The sequence below is a fragment of the Hesperophylax consimilis genome, chromosome 28 (genome assembly GCF_061612785.1).
Source record: "Hesperophylax consimilis isolate HC1 chromosome 28, BYU_Hcon_1.0, whole genome shotgun sequence".
Taxonomy (NCBI): Eukaryota; Metazoa; Arthropoda; class Insecta; order Trichoptera; family Limnephilidae; genus Hesperophylax; species Hesperophylax consimilis.
Genome location: NC_142863.1, coordinates 18,955,667 through 18,975,417, shown reverse-complemented (window position 1 = coordinate 18,975,417; position 19,751 = coordinate 18,955,667). Strand labels below are relative to the sequence as shown.

General features: G+C 36.7%; 1 protein-coding gene across 1 annotated transcript in view; it reads left to right on the top strand.

Annotated features, from left to right (window-relative positions):
* Nucleotides 1-19,751, top strand: part of LOC149410308 (oxidative stress-induced growth inhibitor 1-like) — a 125,683-nt gene that overhangs the window by 48,350 nt on the left and 57,582 nt on the right. The window contains exon 2 of the mRNA XM_089648521.1: nucleotides 16,759-16,804. The gene's annotated coding sequence lies outside the window, so the exon portion shown is untranslated. The remainder of the gene's footprint in view (nucleotides 1-16,758; nucleotides 16,805-19,751) is intronic.

Here is a 19,751-nt window from a genome sequence, read left to right as displayed (position 1 = left end):
GGTGATTAGACTCAGTAAATCAGGGCTGTCTATAATTACATTAGTAATTTAAAAAATAGAGTCGGAAATAAGGCTTCAATCTGAGATTTTTAATAATTTTAATTCTTTCATCTAGCTATCGATGTGACCATTGTTAAAAACGTTACTTCGCATTATTTACGTACTCTCACTCGCCTAATAATAGATGGACGCTATACGTATAGTGTACAGACTACATAATTTACCTATGCCCGGGAAGTGAAATAAACAGTGATACTATTTCTTTCCGAGATCTATCCCCGTTTCAAGGTACACGCTATTTCCACGCAGAATTATTACCACTCACCTTGATCTTGACCTAGAACCTATAATTTTCGCCTCGCTTGTTTTACTTATCGATCCAAAACGCACCTAGTATGTGTCGTAACACGGAGATGAACTCACAAAGCCTTTACAGCTCGACACGGTTAACTTTACAGGTTAACTTTAAAGAATAGTAGATATCTACGCTTAACAACGTCCTGGTGAAAGGCCATCATTTTACAATTTGGGAGGCGGGTTTGGGTACCGTCGCACAGTGGGCTGAAAATCGCCTTTCATAGACATAGAGACTTGAATTTTCAAGGGTATTTTTTTGGCTAGAAATGGATTCTGCTGATCATTACTATACTATAAAATTTCGTATGAAGCAATTGTGTGTACAAATGAAGGAGTTATCTCTTGTATGCTTTGTCTAGTTAACAATATTTCAACACTGCAAGCCTACTCATATGTAAAGCATTTAAGCATTAAAATGAATCATCAACATTAAAAAGTGTTTTTTTCAACTTTGAGGATTTAAAAAAAAATCGCAAGTTTCGCCACAATACGAAGTATGTCAAAAAATTACAAATAAATAGTAGTATATCTGTGTGTGAGGATAGAATGGCCAACCTTATGATTCCAGAGATCGCCTCATTTTTAATGTCAGTGCCATACAAATTTTTCTTAAAAAAATGAACTCCTTCATTTGTACACGCAATTGCTTCATACGAAATTTTATAGCATAGTAATGATCAGCAGAATCCATTTCTAGCCAAAAAATACCCTTGAAAATTCAAGTCTCTATGTCTAAAACTTCCAACTCCCGACAGTCAACCCTTAGGTCAGCAACGTCATCAGCTATCGGAAGGTTGAAGGAACCAAAGCGCACACCAGATACTAAGTTCGGTGAGCGTGCTTTTGTCGTGTCAGGACCTAAAGCCTGGAATGGACTGCCACATGATTTGAGAATGATCGCAGACTCGACAGAATTTAGGTCTAAACTTAAAACGCACCTTTTCAGACAGTCGTATCCATAATTTCAGAAACCTCCACTTTCACAGTTGACGGCAATTTAAATTTAAATTAACAAAATGTAAAAAATACTAAAAATAAAATAAAATAAATAAAAATAATAATTAAAAATAAATAAATAAAAATGATAACAACTAACAATTTGTAGGCTTTTAAGACAGTTAAAATACATTTAAATTAAAATAAAAACTATAGCAGACTTAAGATCATGCGACGACCAGTGTTTTTTGATATAGTGTCCTCTGCGTGCAGTTCTATCTTTTATAAGCATAAACTTTTTAATATAAGTGTGTTTGTTGGAAGTGACTTGCCAGGTAAGTATGTTTTGGTATCATTTCTAAATAACAAATGTAGATCCTAGGAAATAAATTGTACAGCGCCCTTGAGGTGATTTTTCACAAAAACGGCGCTCTACAAATTATCCAATTATTATTATTATTATTCTATGAAAGGCGATTTTCAGCCCACTGTGCGCCGCCCCGGGAACCATTTATTGGTTACTGCCATGGGTCACCCTAAGTGAGCACCGGTGCCCGGGTTCATCGGGTGCGATGTGTTCAGGATGCGCCTTCCCACCAGCTGCGTGGCTTGCCAAATCGGGAGAGGCTAGTTCGTGGAGATCCTTTGAACTCTCCAACTGGTCCCTCGACCGATCGCCTTGGTGGGAGGGATGTATTCATTCGTATTTCACCTACCCTACCCACCCCTCATACTTTTTCCTTTCGAGAAATCCTCTCATTCCTTTCCTCAAAAAGATCCTCCACACAGCATCATAAAAGATGCCCTGAGGTAAATTATTTTCCTCAGGGCCTCCTGTGTAGGGTTAATGTAAAAAAATAATTAAGAATCGTATCGTTGCTTGAAATGACTTTTTTGACAAGCCCCCAAAGGGCACACAAACTCCAACGGCTCGGAGGGCTTTGAAGCAGAGAATGGACGGTTATCTCGAGAGTATTTCCTCCTGGGGTAAAAATAATCTCGTCGAATTTGATGTTTCAAAGACCCAATCCTGTCTGATTACGTCTAAAAGGGATCCAAATGATAATCTAGTCTCCTTCAACGGAAGCAATCTTCCGAACAGGCCTTCCATTGATATGCTTGGTGTAACTATAAGTGACCAGCTCAGGTACGGGGGCTCCATAGAAGCCAGAGTAAAGTTGGCCTCCCAGAAGCTGGGCGTACTGTACAGGGCCTGCAGATACTTTAATAATACACAACTGCTGACCCTGTACAAATCGCAAGTGCGCCCTACTGTCGAATTTGGCAGCCATCTCTGGTCCGGAGCCCCTAAATACCTGAAAAAACCCTTGACTCTGTGCAAAAACGGGCGGTCCGTTTGATAGATTCCCCAATCTTAACAAACTGACTGCAATCTTTAGAGCACAGGCGTCAGGTAGGTATGCTGTCCTTGTTCTATCGGTATTACAATGGAAGATGCTCTGAGGAACTAGCGTCATTGATCCCTTCGGCACCGGTGCGTAGTCGGGATACACGCCAAACGCGCGCCCAACATTTGTACACGGTTGACATTTGTCACATGAGAACGGGTCGCTTCTACGATTCGTTCTTAAGTTCAACAGCTCGGCTGTGGAACGAACTGCCGGCCTCTGTGTTTCCTCCCTCCTACAACATGGGACTCTTCAAGACCCATGTTCACTCCTTCCTCTCCACAAAAAGACCCTCCACACAGCATCCCCAAAGATGACATAGGCCCTGAGGGAAATTATTTTATTCAGGGCCTCCTGTGTGGAGTTAATATAAAAAAAAATCTTTAGCCGTGTTTGGTGACCGGATTTGAATAGCCAGGTAGGTACTTCCTAACCTTCCTATTCCCCATCTCCTTCTCATGACACGGAATCAAGTGACCTGATATTTTTTATTGATACATAAGCAGCATTTTTTTTTACTATAAAAACTTTATTGATGTGAACCTCTCTGGGTGCTTACCCGTACTGAGAAAACATTCAGTTTATATAAATTACTAGCTGAAGTCCCCAGCGCTTCCCGGCTTTACACAGAGTTTTTAGAAATCTGATGTCGATGAGTGGTCAAAATTTCAAAATAGTTTTTAACATCCTTTTTAGGTTCTTTTACACGGGAATTGTTTACAAAATGATGTACTATTAAACATTTTTTTATGCATTACTGAAGTGCCCTAGTAACAATCTTTTGTATTTATTTTGTGACTAGCTGCACCCCGCCATGCGTTGCCGTGGCTCACTCTGTCTGTGCATATAGAGAAACAATAGCGTGTGTTCCTTTACGTCCAAGAGCTTACGCTGTTTTTTATTAACAAAAAGCATGCTTGTCCAACAGATGGCGCTATTTAAAAAAAAACAACATGTTTTTACCTGTCACAGGTGATATCTATATAATAAAGGTATATAAAAATACATGCAACGTTGTGTCAACATTTTAAAGCAATCTGTGAAGAATTTTCAGAGATTGAAGATTTTGAAGAAACGAACATTTACATTTTTAAATACTGAAGACAATATTAGTGATTTTTTCAAACGAAAATCTGAAACAGAAAAGAAAAAGTCCCGGAAAGACAAGGGTCCTGGGTTCGAGTCCCAGATGTGACCGTTTCCTTTTCTGATTTTTCTGTTTCAGATTTTCGTTTGAAAAAATCACTAATATTGTCTTCAGTATTTAAATATTATAATTTGAGGTTTTACTCAATAAGTTATTCCGAAAAATAACAATTCATTTTCTAGACTTGCAGAAAAAGTCAATAGATGTCGCACATTAAAAAATAAAAACAATAAGATAGGTTTATCTATAAGACGCTGTCTAGGATTGCATTTAGTTCGGGTTGAATCTTGCGATCATACATAAAGATAGTTGCCAATAAAAATGTGCGGTGAAAAAATGAAGACAACGTTGGTAGTTCTTATTCGAAGTATGATACAGTTAAAAGTGACCGAATAGGATAGGGTCCCATTAGCGCAGTTGGTAGAGCATTGTCCCGGAAAGACAAGGGTCCTGGGTTCGAGTCCCAGATGTGACCGTTTCCTTTTCTGATTTTTCTGTTTCAGATTTTCGTTTGAAAAAATCACTAATATTGTCTTCAGTATTTAAATATTATAATTTGAGGTTTTACTCAATAAGTTATTCCGAAAAATAATAATTTACATTTTTATTTATATAGATAGATAGATTAACTGAATCCCTCCATTAGTATTCTGGGCAACGTGGAGTACATATTACGGTAGTTTTTCTCAGATTTTCTGCACTGTAAAAAATCCCAACTTCTAGTAATCTGGTATTGGAGGAAACGTAAAACTAACAGAATGGAAAGTATAAAAATATGTACAAAATTCCAAATCAAACCCTACTTTACCTGTTAGTCCTGTTACAATATCCTTACTTATGTACACCATTGAAACACTTGAGATATTGTGTACGTGCAATATTTGTTAAGAGTTAGGAACCAAAGATGTCAATATTCAATACCGTTTTGTTTGTTTAACTCTGTTTACTGTTTACTATTTCATCGGTAATTCGTATAACAAGTTTGTTTATCAACTTGTTAATTATATCAACTAACCTTCGTTAGAGAGTCGTGCGAGGCTAGCAGTCCACAAATAAGTTATAGTACCAACCCTGAATGCATTAGAAAAGAGAACGATTTATATGAGAACACGTGAGCTGTTCCTAAAAGCGAACAAATTAACCTGAGGGGTTAACACTTCAGGTTTTAAAAAAAATTACCAACAAGTCCCAACGACATGGTGAAATTTCACAGAATTTCGGAATGTTCCCGAGGTATATATAAAATTTTGCTACATATTGCTTATTTTTGAAGTTGTCGTTAAAAGAAATACCATTTTAGAAACTGGATAAAATTATCTTTGCATTGTTTGAATTTGAAATAAACATTGATAGTTATAAAAAATATTTTTTTAATATCAAACATGAAAATGTGTTAATAAAAAAACTTACCGAGACATTTTGACTCGGAACTTCCATTATTTTGTGAAATTCAATATTTGTAGAACACATTCCTTTTGTGTGGGTAATTAGCAAGATAATAATTAGCAATAATGGAAAAATCCTATCGATTCGTAATCATGTACTTTGACATTTTTTTATTTATTTTATCCATGTCTCTCTCTCTGGTTTCAATCCTGGGATTGGTTTGCAGCATAGACATATGAATATTAGTAGACCTGCCCTAAGTGATTAAAAGCGTATTATCCCCACTCCCCATACCGGTTCCATTGGAGCCGGCTGTGCTCGCGTATGGCCTCAAGTGAAATTTGAAAACGTGACGTCATCATTCTTGTGCGAACTATGGTCGAGGCATCATCGGTTCATTTTACGAAATAACACGGCAAAATGTTGACTTGTACTATGAAAACTTGTAAAAATAGATGTGAAAAAGAGAATAAACCCAATTGTCGTATTACATTCTATTCATAAGCATTATTTTACTTTATTTTAAGCATATTCACATCGTATAATATGAATCAGTTGTTACTATCACATCGAGAAACGTCTGGACGCGAAACACAAAGCTGGTTGGTTGCTGGGAAGTAAATTATGAACATTTATATAAGTGTCTTAACTAAATACTTAAACGAAATATTCGACTCTGAAAATATAACCGAATTTTTTTGCCGAATTTGGACTTCGCAAATTTGTTCATAACGTGGCGAGTAATTTGCGCTCCCATGTAAAAATGTCTATTCATTCAAAAGCAGATTTTACTTTTAAGAAGTAAATGGTGATATTATAATGCGAGATGCCTATTTACTGTCAGATTGATTTATTGACGAATCACAGTCAGCTTCACTCCCTTCGTTCTTCAACAGTTGATTTTACCCCTCGCCATTATCTTCTCGTCTATTAATTCCTATGTCTGTGGTTTGCAGCAATTTTATCTAATCTACTTTTCCATTCTTCCCTGTCTTGTGCGGCTCTTTTGACTTCTGCATATGATGAGCAGCGCACGTCCACCAGCAGGTCCTCCAGGTACTCTCGGCGTGGGCGTCCCCTAGAGTTGGTCCCCTCGGTCATACCCTCTATTATGACATGCAAGAGGCCTTCTTGTCGTATAACGTGGCCGATGCATCTTGCACGCCTTTCGGACAAGGTCCTGAGCAGGTGCCTTCCTCCTTCGATTCTTTGGAGAACCTCCTCATTTGTAACATGGTCTCTCCAGGAAATTCCTAACAGTCTTCTATAGGACCACATCTCAAAAGCCTCTAGTCTCCGTTTATCTCTTTCGGACCATGTAATTCGGTATAAATATTTGAAACAAACTGAAAAGAATAGTTATTTATCTTTCCAATGACGAACAAATCACGTATCTACGCATTATTCGGGGTTTTCCAATAAGAGGTGTAATTTTAAATATCCCGCTATTTCGGTTGGAAGCTGTAATTTTTTGACATTTGACAAGTAGAAACTACGTCATTGATAAAAATGGAACGATACACGCTTCAATAACGCATTGAAATTAATAAAATTCACTTGAGTGAATCGAATGCAAATCATATTGAGTGATGAGGCCCATTTCCACCTCGGTGGCTTCATCAACAAGCAAAATTGTCGCATCTGGGGCTCGGAAAACCCAAGAGTTATTGTTGAAAAGCCTCTTTATCCACAACGCGTGACTGTTTGGTGCGGTTTATGGTCCGGCGGAGTCATTGGACCTTACTTTTTCGAAAATGAGGCTGGAGCAACAGTTACGGTGAATGGATTGTGCTATCGAGAGATGATTAATGATTTTTATGGCCTGAATTAGATGGTATTGATCTGGACAACGTTTACTTTCAACAAGACAGCGCTACGTGGCACACAAGCAACGAAACCATTGATCTTTTACGATTGAATATCAAAATAACACCTCTTATTGGAAAACCCTGTAAAAGAAAAGATTATCATACTTTTATAATATATCGACACCCCGGTCAGATCTGTCCTTCAGAGGCTATAATGGAATATGATGTTTGTGGCTATTAATGTCCTCCCGAGGCCTGAAGGGTTACTCAGTTTTGTTTTTTTTTTTCTAGAATATTCTGATTAAGACCCCACCAGTAGTGACTGGTAGTCAGGGACCTATTATAAGATAAGTCGGTCTTCTGCCGGCTGTCGGGAAAAATAACATTCTAGGCGAATGTTTTCACGGGTCAAGTGTGAAGTAAACAATAAACATTATCAAACCATAAGCATTTTGTAGCAAAGAGTTTCTGATTTAATGAATGGAGTAACGCTTTTCAGGATCAAAAGTTTATCTAGTCTCAAAATAGGTGAATTAATTAGTTGTTGCTCTTTTAACTCGACCGTTTTGCATCTCGTCTATTTCGACGTTTAAGGCCATGCTCAAATTGTGGATAGGCCACTTATTTGTATGATTCTATTAAAAATTTTATAATGTCTAACCCTTCATGCTAATTCGTTCGCTCTTGGTAACAACTTATATGGTCTGACAGAAATCGTTGTCCCCCTTACTGTTGTGGTTAGAAATGTGATCTAAACGGTGTTAGAAAGAGAAAACACCACGCTTTATATTCAAATCTAGAAGTTAACTGCAGAAGAATTAAAATTTGTGCCTTTATCAAACAAAAGGTTCCAATCGCAATCGCAATTAAAAAATATACTTTTGAGAATTCGTCAATCTTTAATTAAATATTTTTATATGATTCGACATAAAAGTGAGGTGACAATAAGGTATAGTTTTATTTATTTATTTTAATTCCTTTATTTTTCCCAATTTTTACATAAATTACATACAATATTATATAAATCAATACGAATAATGGGAACCCACTAAAGGCCCGAACAAACCGCAACGATCAAAGCGCGTCCGCGATCCCGTGCACGGTGGCGATGAGATGTTGTGTATGAACTTGTAGCAACGTGTTCACATCGAAGCGTTCTCAGATTGGCCGCGGCGTCCTGTGCAGCGTCTGGACGCGGCGATCGCTCGCGTCCGCGATCAGTTGCTGCTTGCAGGATCTGCACGCTGCACGCAACGTAATTATCTCCGAGTTTGTGGTATTTCTCATGATGTCGGATACAAATACAGAGAGAATGATCAACGAAATTAGCAAGCATCGTTTACTGTATGACACTTCACATCCAGAATATAAAAATAATAGAAAGAAGTATCAAGTTTGGAAAGAAATAGGAGAATTATTGGGATTAAGTGGTAAGTTTTAGAAAAAATATATTTATTTTTATAGGACATACATTTTTATGAATTAATATTTTCACGAATTAACATCTTCTGTTTTCACCTAGCGATATGACACAATCATACCGTGCATTACTATCTCCATCATCTGCAATAGCCGCTAGAAGTAATAATTCTTCTTCAGATTCGTCTCCAAACATGATTATGATTATTTAAATGGTTCCCGCTCCGAGCCATACCTACCACACAACCGACACGAACGTACGAGTGCCACGGACGCCAGCTGATCGCTAGTTGATCGCTAGTTTAGTGTGAACGGTTCTGCACGCACACAGGACGCTCACCGTGCACGCCATCGCGGACGCAAAATGATCGCGGCGGTTTGGTCTTGCCTTAAGGCGCAGCCTGTGCGTGGGTAGTATATTTAAGTTATTATATTATTGTACCGAGAAATAAACAAACTGTGGGCATATAAAACAAAAACAAGATTACATTTTGTCTAATGGATTTGTATAAAAAGCGTTTAAAATAGTGTATAGTGAAGTTATAAGTGTTTAGTGTAATATATGGTGAATATTTTATGAGAAACATAAATTATTATATACCATGTTACCATTAAGGACTGGTTTTTTCAGAGAATTTGAACAATTCAATAAATTTCAACGTTCATTTTCGGGTTCTGTGAAAGTCTTGTTCAAGTTCTGTTATTATATCATTATAGGTTAGTTGTTTGACAGAATTGAAATAATAACAGAACTTGAAAAAGGGCGCCCGCAGGGGGGGGGGGGGGGCAAACGCCCCCCCCTGGATTGACGTAAATATTCAAATAATGTCAATTTTATTTAAATCACTGTGTTAGCATAAATAAAGTGTGCAGAGACAGAACATTGGCCAGCCTGGAGCAATCATCGCCGTACAAATACGCTACAGTAAATTAAAACTACATTAAAACATTACTTAAAATATTTTGCCCCCCCCCCCCTAGAAAAATTTCTGCGGGCGCCCATGTGTCCGTGTTAGTGTCTAGATATCTACAAGTAAATACTTAAACTTTTACTTAAGGCAATGCCATACGTAGTAATGCAAAATCATGTGTTTTTGGTTTGAAAATTTGGTCGCCTAGAAATGTTTCAGATGCTTTAATTAAATACTGCGAGTAGAATACATCTTGGCCTTTGAAATAATCGAGTATGTTTTAGATAAGTCTTTTTATAAACCCAGAAAAAATAGTGTAAAAGCCTATGAAAACTGCTTTAAAGTTCAAAATCTCCTACTTACGAACCCATTTACGGTTATGATTTTATTGTATAATGTGGCGAATTAAGTTATTTATAAAATGATCGAAAACAAATTAAATATTTATGCCTGAACATCCACAAAATAAAATAAAAGGCACTTTTTGACCATGTTTTTTTTCTTGCATAAATCAAAACAGGCGGATGGTGTTAAGCGGGAATTGAAACCTTATCGCCGTCTACGTAAGGGTTGTTATTGATAGCGGCTCAATTTAAAATATTACACGACGTAGTGCATCGCCTTAAAGTAAATCGACATTTCATCGACAGTTTTCTATCAAATCGGTATGGATAACACTTGATATTCAGTGTTCTTGTTGATATTCACATAAAACATACTATCAACTCTGACTTGATTAATTCCCATTTCTCCCAGCATCCGAAAGACGGGCCACATGTCTCTTGTAATATAAAGCATGTCATAATCAGTATTTAGTGTGCCGCCTCCACGTGGGAACAGAAATAGTTCACCTGTCTGGCGGGGTTATCTCTTGGCGGGACACGGGCAGTGGCGCCGCTTTAAAAGTTGTACCTACCGCGTCAACTAACTTGCAACTAACTGCCAACCCAATTAGTTGATGACCTCTGTGGTCGAGTGGTTAAAAGATCCTTGACTACGATTCCGGAGGTCGCGTGGTAATAGACCACCATTCAGAATCGTAATGGGTTTTGCCGTGTTTGGTGACCAGATTCTCCATCCTCATCCACATCCAAAATCCTATCCTATTTTAATTCAGAGGTTCCCAAACTTTTTTTCCCCGTAGACCACTTGCCAAATTTTTTTTCCGTAGACCCCCTGCCGGCCGAATATTGATTTTTCCTAAAACTATTAACGTCTCATGTGATAATCATTTATTTTTTTAGTAAAAAGATTCCCTTCCCTTGCCTGCCCGACAACCCGGTGGCGGTATAGTTGCTCTGTCTTTACATTGTACAGACAGGGGCGCCCTTGTGAGGTATTACACCAAATGAAAATGAAGCAGGATAAGCAACGGGAATTTCTTTCTGTAGCTGGCCCTACAGAACTGCCCCTTAAGTTCTTTGTCAGTGCGTATTCCGGTCAGTTCTTCTTGTCACGTGTTTTCCGATTCTTCAATGTTCCATTTCGATAGTCAAACTTAGTTTTGAAGTCTGTGTAAAGTACATTTAAATGTTGAGCGTCATTATTACCCTGGACGTTTTTCAAAAACAAGTTGGGGAACTAGGAAAATTCGCGGCTTCCAATGTGCAATGTTTTACTTGAATATATTAATTCTGACGAGTAAAGGAACGTAGACTCTATTTATATACTTCAATTAACAACTTTACAAATTATAAAAATGCAAATATCAAATAAGTAATTTCTCAGTCTTTGTGTTAGGTCTATTGTATCATTTACGGAACTCATAAATGTTGACTTGAGGTAAATGTACCCCCAACTGAATCTCGTGGACCCCCAATTTTTTTTCTCGCTGACACAGACCCCCAGCAAGCCGAAATCGACCCCTGGGGGTCCATATAGACCACTTTGGGAACCTCTGTTTTAATTGATTGATGATTTAATTTTTTAAATCTATAAACCAGTCTATACAGCCATGTTTAGTGTGTATCCATCCATACTGTAGATATGCATGTATTTAGAACAAAATACCTGATAAACCTACTTGATTCTGTGCTAAGTAGGACGGTTCGTCTGATTGACAATCCATTGCCTTCTCTAATCCACATTAGCAAAGCATGCATGCTGTGTCTGTTCTACGGGTATTTCAATGGAGTCTGCTCGCATTGATCTCCTGTGTAACGATGCACGTACTAGAAACTCGACGGACACGAGCGGTACACCGGTCCTCAGTTGATATTGGCTTTGTGAGAAGGGATCGTTTCTTCGGCTTTTAAGTTGTTTTTTGTATAAGTCGGCTCGCGTCTGGAACGAGCTACAGGTATCTGTTTTTTCTCATGAAATAATCCCTTAAAGACCCGAATAAATAAATCCCTTTCTCTACATCCTACTTTAACCCGCTTCTCAAAGCTGCCCATCCGGGTGGCGATATAGTTCCCCTGTCTTTACACTGTGCAGACAGAGGCGCTCTTGCGAGGTAGAACTATTTTTGTAATATCCTTGATATCAGTGTAAGAGCTCACCCATAGATGGCGTTTAGAGTCCGAGTGTGTAATTGTCAATCTAAAACATTAAGTTTTGTTGAGCCGGAGTTTCATTAAAAATAAGATAATTTGTGAGAAAACTCAGAAATACAACCAAAAAAGTCATAAAAATGGCCAAAAAAATTATAACCTAGTTTTTTTTTTATTCATCACTTTTCATGACTTTATATATCTTTTCAATCTTTTTCCGTTTTGTCAGTGTTCTATTTAGTCTATTTACCATTTTTAATATGTCACACAGCCTTGAAAGTCAATATCCGAACTACTTACTGTTCCGTTTGATGTGCGAATGTATTTTTCGTTTTACATTCTGTTCCTGAATAGAAAATACATCATAGCAGCGGCCTAACTGACTTATTTCGTTATAGTCTCAGAATGATGCCAATCTGATTTTTCTGAAAATTCATAAATTACCTAAAAATACATCCCACCTGGCGTAGAAGGCTTATTCACATAGGGGGTGTTTTTAACGCGCTGAATTTAGACGCAACTGATTTTGGGAGATTTGCAAAGGAAACTGAAAATGTATTTTTTCGAATTGGCAGCTTCTGCGTTTCCTTTCTTTTCTTCGTCGATGTTCTTTGCACAACATCCCCAACGATCATATAGATTCAGAAGTCACCTGTGTGGAGTTGATATAAATAAATGCGTATAATAAATATCACAATTATTGTTATTTATTTATACTGGGTTTTACAAATGATCTCACTTACGTGAAAACAATCCAGTTATAAAACACAGTTAATACACAAACAGGTACATAAAATTACGAAAATCTTTTCAGCCATAGGATAAATTAACTTGCGTACATCTAAATAAAGATTCAAAAACAAAACCAGTAAAAAAATCTAATTTATAAACCGTTTCTATTATTTAATAATATTAATTATTAATTTATAGACATTAATTCATATTAATCGAACAAAAAATGTGGCACCGCTTAGGAAAACGATAGCCGTTCAAAGAATTATTTATTTTACAAGAAAGACACACATTCCCGGTTTACGAATAACCTGACATTAATTTGAAACCTCGTTCTACCACCACAGTAAGCGGAAAATGTTGATTGCGTCATGATTGAGAAATTAGCCAGTTGATGGATTGAACTCACGGCGTGTGTGGGACTCAGACGCGATGCCAACACAGCCACTGGCCGGTCAAAATATGTATATGAACGGGCCGCTAAAGTATATCCACTGGACCTAGTTCTATGAAATCAAACATAATAATAAATTAATATCAACTTGTAAAATAATTTTTGTAGGTACCTTTATCAATTTTCGGATATGATGAGTAGTACAAATTTTAAATTATAAATTAAATGTTCATTGAACTTGGATAATGTTACGCATTATGCAGGTATTTTTCACATTATATACTCATGCACCAACAACTGAAATTAGTTTGATTCATTATTTTTGGCAGATATAACGCGTTTTTCTCTTTTCGACTGATAGTCGTTATTTCTAAAATTAGTGGGAGTTGCCATTCCCACACAGCAAATATCTCGTTGCCGAACATTTCACTCCCATTTGAATGGGGCCTGATTATTCTTGTTCCGGCCATTGAAGCATGGCATTGTTGTGTATTGTATTTGTTTGCTGCTTGCTATATAATCAATATATGTTATAAAAGTCAGTGACAGTGTGCGTGCTGCTAAAACTCGGAAACGAGTCTCGGTATGATCAAGAGAGTTATATGGTGTGGTAGCCCTCTATCCCCCATCCACGATGAAGTTTCCCATTTTTACCTGAAGGGCGTGCTTTTGAAGATATAAGGGCTGGAAGTCTCGCCCTCTAGAAATTTCTAGAACAGTCCAGAACATTCGCGAGTATTTGAGAGCATTCCACAACATTCAATAACATTCTGGAATATTAGGGAATAGTCTGGAACGTTCGAGAACATCCCGGAACATCCCAGATCATAACGAATTAAAAACGGGATTACAGGACGTTTCCTGATCAACTTTTAGTAAAATCGTAATCGTGACATTCATTGGTATCTCTAATCTCTAAATGGTATAAAACAGTCACGCATCTGTCTGTTTGTGCGCTTAGTTCTTCTAAACTGTGCACCGAAGTTTGATAGGGTTTTCACTATAATGTAAAGAATTTCTTCTGGAAGTTTTATGTGGATATTATATTTATTGAAAGTAGAGAAAAGTCTAGCAACGACGAGTACACGTCAGATAGTACAATAATAATTGCCAATTTTATGATATTGTATTATTTTTTTTTCTTTTTTATTTTTTTATTTTTTATTATTTAACAAAATAGGTAGACCAACAAAGCTGTCACATGCCAGCTTGTCTGTAGGATCCACCGAATCAAAATATCTTAAGTCTATGTCTATAACATTGTATGATTATGTGTACACGAGTAAGTCTTATTTCTAAGTAGGTACATTTCACAGATTTTATTTTATTGCAGACATTCGCAAAATATATTTCTAACGAGTAATTGTAAATACATAATATATCTAATGCACCTCACTAAAAACAAAGAGTTTTGGAATTTACATTAAGGTGTTCAAAGGTACATGGATTGATCATTTATTAACCACAGCTTTATGATTTTAGGGCAGGGTCTCTCATTATTCACAATTTGTAAGTTTTTATTTAGTTTGGTGAAGATCACAGGTACCAAGTATTCAAGAGTACGGCCTCCAGTTTTTAGCCCGTTTCCTTCTGTAAATCTTGTGTTGTGCCCTTGTACCAGTGGTTTTTTGTACAAGCTTTCTCCCGCATTGTCCATAATAGTAATACATATACGAATATATAATATATTGCGTCTTTGTTACGGCGGAAGGGATATCTTAAAGGAAATGGAAATGATAATATCTGCTGAAAGTAGGCATTGTGTAAGGATATAATGGCCAACCTTATGATTCCAGAGATAGCCTCATTTTTAATGTCAGTGCCATACAATTTTTTCTTTAAAAAAATGATAACTCCTTCATTTGTACACGCAATTGCTTCATAAGAAATTTTATAGCATAGTAATGATCAGCAATCCATTTCTAGCCAAAAAATACCCTTGAAAATTCAAGTCTCTATGTCTATGAAAGGCGATTTTCAGCATACTGTGCGTCAGTGGCGCTGCTTCTCCGATAAACCATAGACCGAGAATCCCATAGACAAGTAGGCGGTCCGAATATAGAGTTATGAAAAAATTAATCATAAATGTAGCGGGGCGAAAGTGAATGCTACATGTTTTAGGAGGGAGGAAACACAGAGGCAAGTAAATCGTTCCACATCCAAGCTGTAGAAACGAACCATTCTCATGTGATAAATATCAACCGTGTATAAATGAATGTTAGACGCGTTTGGCGTGTTCCCCGATTATACATATATTAACTATTATTATTATTATTCTCATCCATTAAAAATGAATGTAAGATGCTCATTATAGATAATTTTGGTGTTATCGTAATGAAGTTTTCTGTTATCTAAGTTATCGCTGTTTATTTCATAAAGAATCAAAACCTAGACCTTATGAGACCTTGTTCATTCAGTGGAGCAAGGTTATGGTCGACCTCATCCCATTCTTATCGTCAGTTCAGTGTCGGTTTCGAGGGCAGAGCGCTTAGATTGTGACGCAACGTTTGACCGATATCGTCCTTAGTTATAAATAATTTTATTATTGTTTATTTCTGTGGTTTTTAATCCTCGGAAGTTATGTAAGGTATTTGCAGTGTGTTTTTTGAGTTTTTATTTTATTTAACCCTTTGAGTGATGGACGACGATATATCGTTGTTTCTTGTTTGAATTCTTCTTCTACGCTTCATGAAAAAATAATACCGCTTTATTTTATTGTTTTTTGTTTAACCTTGTGAGCGACGAACGACGATATATCGTAGTTTGAATTCTTATTTTATCGCGTGGGCTAAATACTGTGTTGAACTGGAACATTTTTTCGGAAATATTACCAAGCAAAGTCTGATCGATACCGACCTTAGTAATAAACAGCGTACTTAATATAATATACCTTAAAAATCATGGGATATTATGATTCCAATTTTGAAAATGACATTAAAATAATTTTCTGTTAAAAATATTACATTATACGTATGTACTTCATCGCTTGTCGTTTCTTCAAACAATTAGTTGATTTTTTTATAAATAAAAAGAAAATTTATGAGCCAGATTTCGCGCAGGACTAACTAACCCACAGCACAGACAACCGAAATTATTATGTTTGAAATTTTTATGGTTTGTAATCCGATGATGTAAGACAAGCAGCACATTTTTTTCCATTTTTATTTTTCATTTAACTTTTTGAGCTATGGACAACGATATATCGTTGTTTGAATTCTTCTTTTGTTATATTTGCTAAATACTCAAATACTATGTTGAATTGGAATTATTTTCCGAAAAAACTGTGCAACATATGCCCGATACAGACTATTTATTACAATTACAAGGTACATTTTTTTCTATTTATTGATTTGTGATTAACGACGGTATATCGTCGTTCAAATTATTCTATCGTGTGTAGCTAGTCTGCGTGAAATTGAAAACAGAATATGACCCTATTCATAATATTAATTATAACCTTCATCTGCCACATTTCCTTCCCTTCCCTACTGACTACCTTCAGCTTTAGAGCATACCCCATTTGGAGATGCCAATTTCCTACTAGCTTCTTGCGGTTTCTCGTAAATAAAGCGACAAGAAAATCAATAACTTTATCCAGAACGAAATTCTTACGTGACTACTCGTGTTATGGATTTAATTTATTTTTATTGATTACATTTGGCGAACTTCTTCCGGATTCGAATCCAAGTTCATTGGCCCAGGGACAAACCTTTTAGCATTATTCTACTGCGGCTATCTTATAATAAATATATATTTTGAATTTTCAGATCTCTACCAGGGTGGAACAGTTCCTTGAATTCAAAACTACTCTATGTAAGTACATATTGTTTTTTATTATTAAAAAATGTCAATATTTGGTTAGGTTATTGCAAACTCTTGACACATTTGAGTACCATCAAATAAACGGTCGATATCATTTTTTTATACTTTAATGGTCTCCGTTAAACACCGAATCTCGGTTCGTATAAGCTTTTGATCAAACAGATAACGAGTATAAAAGTTGATAATTTGCTTAGTTCAACAATATTATGTATCATTTACGTTTGGATTTTGTGAATTTATCTAATTTGGGAATTTATAAGTAACGTTGATAATTGTGTTGCGCTCTCAGACGGTTAACTATATATTTTTTAAACAAGAACGCTAAATGATCCGTAATCAGTCAGTCTTAAAAATAACTTATCTTTTCGGTAAATATTTATTGCGTGATGTAAACTCATTAAAATTGCCATTCTCGATTTAGTAAAGATATTAAATTTATCCACTAAATAGATAATCCGTAGAAGTGCGGTCTGTATCGATTTGAAAGAAAACTGATGTCGCTAATTTACATAATAATATTTAGGTTTGTAATATTCACCACTTTGTTTTGTCTTTCTTCGGTTTCGTGCTTGCAACTATTTTCTATAACCGGACAGAGTTTCAAGTTCAGACAGTTTGGACTATGTACGAACGAATGAAGCATATATACTAGTCTAATTAAACAAGCCTCTCCGCAATAATCTATCCGAATAGGTGTCTATGTCCGGACAAGGTTACATATCCGTACAGTTTGGACCATATCCAGACGTATGCAGCATATACATACCAGTCTAATTGTTTCTATGTCCGGACAGAGTTGAAAGTTCAGATATGGTTCAAAGTCCGGACAGTTTGGACTATGTACGAACGAATAAAGCATAGATACTACTAGTCTAATTGACTGACCGCCGGACAGGTTTCTATGTCCGGACAGGGTTCAAAGTTCAGATATGGTTCCAAGTCCGTACAGTTTGGACCATTTACTAACATATAAAGCATAGATACTAGTCTAATTGACCAAGCGCCGGACAGGTTTCTATGTTCGGACACAATTCGAAGTCCATAAGAGGTTCTTAGTCCGGACAACTTGAACTCGACCGGATATATTTATGAAGCGAATCAAGTCTAATTGACTAAGCGCCAGACAGGTTTCTATGTTCGGACACAGTTCGAAATCCATAAAAGGTTCTTAGTCGGGACAGTTTGAACCTAACCGGGTATATTTATGAAGCAAATCAAGTCTAATTGACCAAGCCTCGGACAGGTTTCTATGTTCGGACACAGTTCTAAGTCCATAAAAGGTTCTTAGTCGGGACAGTTTGAACCTAACCGGATATATTTATGAAGCAAATCAAGTCTAATTGACCAAGCCTCGGACAGGTTTCTATGTTCGGACACAGTTCTAAGTCCATAAAAGGTTCTTAGTCGGGACAGTTTGAACCTAACCGGGTATATTTATGAAGCAAATCAAGTCTAATTGACCAAGCCTCGGACAGGTTTCTATGTTCGGACACAGTTCTAAGTCCATAAAAGGTTCTTAGTCGGGACAGTTTGAACCTAACCGGGTATATTTATGAAGCAAATCAAGTCTAATTGACCAAGCCTCGGACAGGTTTCTATGTTCGGACACAGTTCGAAGTCCATAAAAGGTTCTTAGTCGGGACAGTTTGAACCTAACCGGGTATATTTATGAAGCAAATCAAGTCTAATTGACCAAGCCTCGGACAGGTTTCTATGTTCGGACACAGTTCGAAGTCCATAAAAGGTTCTTAGTCGGGACAGTTTGAACCTAACCGGGTATATTTATGAAGCAAATCAAGTCTAATTGACCAAGCCTCGGACAGGTTTCTATGTTCGGACACAGTTCGAAGTCCATAAAAGGTTCTTAGTCGGGACAGTTTGAACCTAACCGGGTATATTTATGAAGCAAATCAAGTCTAATTGACCAAGCCTCGGACAGGTTTCTATGTTCGGACACAGTTCGAAGTCCATAAAAGGTTCTTAGTCGGGACAGCTTGAACCTAACCCGATATATTTATGAAGCAAATCAAGTCTAATTGACCCAGCGCCATACCAATAATGAATGACAGGAATAATCCTTAAATATGCTTTTTATAATAATGTTCCAACTGCCACGTGTTACCCTTTCGACCCAAGATAAACTGCTTAAATGATATATGTATAATGAACTCTATTGGTGGGCACAATTTATAATTAAAATTAACTGCACATTTAATCATTTTAATTAGTTGTTGCCGGCTCCGGTTACATTAATTGTTTATTGGGCTCGCTACAATGCTATTTCATTCAGACAAAGAGAGATAGCAATACGGATTATTCATCGGATTCAAAATTCTGATATGAAAAGTTATTCAGTCCAACAGACATGGGTAATATAATCTTCTTTTCTTTATATATTTTTTTTATTTATTTTCTGTGTTCGTACACGCTAATCTTCGAAACCGCCCAACCGTTTTCAATGAAATTTTCTGAATGTGTATGGTTGGTTTCAGCTTGAAATATAAGATAGTTTTGGACCCGATAGGTGGCGCTGTTGTCGAGATAAAAAATAAAAATAATTTTTCAGATTTCTCATCCAAAAAAACACACAACCGCAAATTTTTTACTTTCCTACATAGAAGGCGGTCTGTGGCAGGACAACGTCTTATATTATACAATTCATTCCAAGTGGTTGAGTTAATTTCTAACTGGTTTCTTAATATACAAAAATTCAAGCCTCCGTAAGCTAATGTCCGCAAAACTCGAAAAGTAGTGAACCGATATTGCTGAAAATTTTAGTGCCAGAATTTTTTAGAGATGTTTTTAAAAAGTCGGGGACGACCCAGGAATACTTAAGCCCCGCATACTCAATTTCTACCGATTTACAACAAGTTTCTCGTCAACTCTTTAAGGCGAAATAGGTAGACTTGACCTGAAATTTGGCATTTTTGAGGCCACT